The sequence below is a fragment of the Mixophyes fleayi genome, chromosome 7, assembly GCF_038048845.1.
Source record: "Mixophyes fleayi isolate aMixFle1 chromosome 7, aMixFle1.hap1, whole genome shotgun sequence".
Lineage (NCBI taxonomy): Eukaryota > Metazoa > Chordata > Amphibia > Anura > Limnodynastidae > Mixophyes > Mixophyes fleayi.
The window spans coordinates 885003-890262 of NC_134408.1; positions in this window are offsets into that span (position 1 = coordinate 885003).

Below are 5260 nucleotides of genomic sequence, written 5' to 3' on the forward strand. Positions count from 1 at the left end.
TGTCTCTCTTACCCCCATCCCCATCTAGCCCTCATACCCTCATCTCTTTTACCCCATCCCCATCTTCCCCTCATGCCCTCGTCTCTCTTATCCCCATCCCCCTCTTACCCCTCATACCCTCGTCTCTCACCCCCCATCCCCCTCTTACCCTGCAGCAGGATCACCATAAACACGGCACAGAGAATTATCAGTTTCATCTTCAGCGCTGTCTGTGCAGCCTCTGTCTCTGCAGCTTATATAGCAGGTCCCCCCCCCCCTACCTGCCCCAACCTGTGTAACTCTCTGCCCCTCCCAAACCTGGGACATAGTGTCAGCTGTATACACAGAGCTACACTGCTCACCTCATGTCTAATGTTATATACACTGACTGTCTGATATATACTGTACTGACCTCTATATACTGATATATACTGTACTGACCTATATACACTGATATATACTGTACTGATCTATATACACTGATATATACTGTACTGACCTCTATATACTGATATATACTGTACTGATCTATATACACTGATATATAATGTACTGATCTATATACACTGATATATACTGTACTGATCTATATATACTGATATATACTGTACTGATCTATATACACTGATATATACTGTACTGACCTATATACACTGATATATAATGTACTGATCTATATACACTGATATATACTGTACTGACCTATATACACTGATATATACTGTACTGATCTATATATACTGATATATACTGTACTGATCTATATACACTAATATATAATGTACTGATCTATATACACTGATATATACTGTACTGACCTATATACACTGATATATACTGTACTGATCTATATACACTGATATATAATGTACTGACCTATATACACTGATATATAATGTACTGACTTATATACACTGATATATAATGTACTGATCTATATACACTGATATATACTGTACTGATCTATATACACTGATATATACTGTACTGATCTATATAAACTGATATATAATGTACTGACCTATATACACTGATATATAATGTACTGATCTATATACACTGATATATAATGTACTGATCTATATACACTGATATATACTGTACTGACCTATATACACTGATATATACTGTACTGATCTATATATACTGATATATACTGTACTGATCTATATACACTGATATATAATGTACTGACATATATACACTGATATATAATGTACTGATCTATATACACTGATATATAATGTACTGATCTATATACACTGATATATACTGCACTGACCTATATACACTGATATATACTGTACTGACCTATATACACTGATATATACTGTACTGACCTATATACACTGATATATAATGTACTGACCTATATACACTGATATATACTGCACTGACCTATATATACTGATATATACTGTACTGACCTATATATACTGATATATACTGCACTGACCTATATACACTGATATATACTGTACTGACCTATATACACTGATATATACTGTACTGATCTATATACACTGATGTATACTGTACTGATCTATATATATACACTGATATATACTGTACTGATCTATATACACTGATATATACTGTACTGACCTATATTCACTGATATATAATGTACTGATCTATATATATATATATATAATGTACTGATCTATATGCACTGATATATACTGTACTGATCTATATACACTGATATATAATGTACTGATCTATATACACTGATATATACTGTACTGATCTATATACACTGATATATAATGTACTGATCTATATACACTGATATATAATGTACTCACCTATATACACTGATATATAATGTACTGACCTATATACACTGATATATACTGTACTGACCTATATACACTGATATATAATGTACTGATCTATATACACTGATATATAATGTACTGACCTATATACACTGATATATAATGTACTGACCTATATACACTGATATATAATGTACTGACCTATATACACTGATATATACTGACTGGTCTGATATATAATGTACTGACCTTTATACACTGATATATACTGACTGGTCTGATATATAATGTACTGACCTATATACACTGATATATAATGTACTGACCTATATACACTGATATATAATGTACTGACCTATATACACTGATATATAATGTACTGACCTATATACACTGATATATACTGACTGTTCTGATATATAATGTACTGACCTATATACACTGATATATACTGACTGGTCTGATATATAATGTACTGACCTATATACACTGATATATAATGTACTGACCTATATACACTGATATATAATGTACTGACCTATATACACTGATATATACTGACTGGTCTGATATATAATGTACTGACCTATATACACTGATATATAATGACTAGTCTGATATATAATGTACAGACCTATATACACTGATATATAATGTACTATTCTATATACACTGATATATAATGTACTGATCTATATACACTGATATATAATGTACTGATCTATATACACTGATATATACTGTACTGACCTATATACACTGATATATAATGTACTGACCTATATACACTGATATATGATGTACTGATCTATATACACTGATATATAATGTACTGACCTATATACACTGATATATAATGTACTGACCTATATACACTGATATATAATGTACTATTCTATATACACTGATATATACTGTACTGATCTATATACACTGATATATAATATACTGATCTATATACACTGATATATAATGTACTGATCTATATATACTGATATATAATGTACTGATCTATATACACTGATATATAATGTACTGATCTATATACACTGATATATACTGTACTGATCTATATACACTGATATATAATGTACTGACATATGTACACTGATATATAATGTACTGACCTATATATACTGATATATAATGTACTGACCTATATATACTGATATATAATGTACTGATCTATATATAATGTAGTGACCTATATACACTGATATATACTGTACTGATCTATATACACTGATATATAATGTACTGACATATGTACACTGATATATAATGTACTGACCTATATATACTGATATATAATGTACTGACCTATATATACTGATATATAATGTACTGATCTATATATAATGTACTGACCTATATACACTGATATATACTGTACTGATCTATATACACTGATATATACTGTACTGACCTATATACACTGATATATAATGTACTGACCTATATACACTGATATATAATGTACTGACCTATATACACTGATATATAATGACTGTATTATACGTAGTTCTTCCCTCACACATCTCTTGTAGTCAGGATGAACAGTACAAGTGAATCACGTATTGGTGTAATGAGAAGAATATGTCATCTGTGATACATTATTCTGGGTGGGTTGTGATGATCTTTACATATAGATATAATCAGCAGCTGTACTTTTATTCTGATGAACAAGAAACAGGAGATCGGGTTTTGATCTCACTTAAATTAGAGGGAAAGTTACTGATAAGACCTATGTAATATTCCCTGACATATAATATATATAATGTAATATATAGAAGAAGTATCATGAGACACAGCGTCATTTAATGTGTTATTATCCGTGTAGCTGAATGACACCTTGTAGATTATATGAATGACACCTTGTAGACTATATGAATGACACCTTGTAGACTATATGAATGACACCTTGTAGATTATATGAATGACACCTTGTAGATTATATGAATGAAACCTTGTAGACTATATGAATGACACCTTGTAGATTATATGAATGACACCTTGTAGACTATATGAATGACACCTTGTAGATTATATGAATGACACCTTGTAGATTATATGAATGACACCTTGTAGACTAAATGAATGACACCTTGTAGATTATATGAATGACACCTTGTAGACTATATGAATGACACCTTGTAGATTATATGAATGACACCTTGTAGATTATATGAATGAAACCTTGTAGACTATATGAATGACACCTTGTAGATTATATGAATGAAACCTTGTAGACTATATGAATGACACCTTGTAGATTATATGAATGACACCTTGTAGATTATATGAATGACACCTTGTAGACTATATGAATGACACCTTGTAGACTATATGAATGACACCTTGTAGATTATATGAATGACACCTTGTAGACTATATGAATGACACCTTGTAGACTATATGAATGACACCTTGTAGACTATATGAATGACACCTTGTAGATTATATGAATGACACCTTGTAGATTATATGAATGACACCTTGTAGACTATATGAATGACACCTTGTAGACTATATGAATGACACCTTGTAGACTATATGAATGACACCTTGTAGACTGTATGAATGACACCTTGTAGATTATATGAATGACACCTTGTAGATTATATGAATGACACCTTGTAGACTATATGAATGACACCTTGTAGATTATATGAATGACACCTTGTAGACTATATGAATGACACCTTGTAGATTATATGAATGACACCTTGTAGACTATATGAATGAATGCTCTGCAGTTTGACAATACTCATTTCATTGCTGATCACTAATGTACAAGTGAGAATCGCTATAAAATCACAATGATGTCAGAGAACATTATATTATGTAAGAGTCTGACGCGTGTTGCATCCAGAATCAGCAAGAAGAATTATAAGATGTATTATTATTACGTATGCGACAAGCACTGAAACACTGATGTAATAACAGATAATGTCCAGTCACAATATAATTCCTCTTCTTCCCAGACTTTTCCTTTCACTAACTTATAGACTATTTCCCTAGTGGCAAAACGCGATAGTCAGTAACGCGTTTCATTGGGGAACAAGTTGTTACATTTGAAGGAAACCTGTGTGTCAGTAAGATGCTATAGAACATGGGAACAATGTTTCTTTCCTCTGTCTCCAGTTCATGTTGGATCTCGTTGGTGACAGTATAAGATGTGTCTGTAAGTCCAGGTGTGATGTCCCCATACTGGGCCCAGCCCTGGGCTGAACCCTCTATTGTTATTGTGTTTCTCTTCGTGGTAATGATTCCATCATATTTTCCATGTAACTTGTATTTCACGGCTACTGCCTGGAAAGGTCCACTAAGCACATTGGCCAACACGACAAACACGTGTGTGTTTTATTACAGAGTACGGAGGGGTGATCCTTACTGACCTCTACCATTGTATTACTGACATACGGTGCCCGTCAGTAAACTTGCTGATGGTAGTGGAGGCAGATGGGCTGCCCCTCTAGGAGATACTTAGATAGAACGAG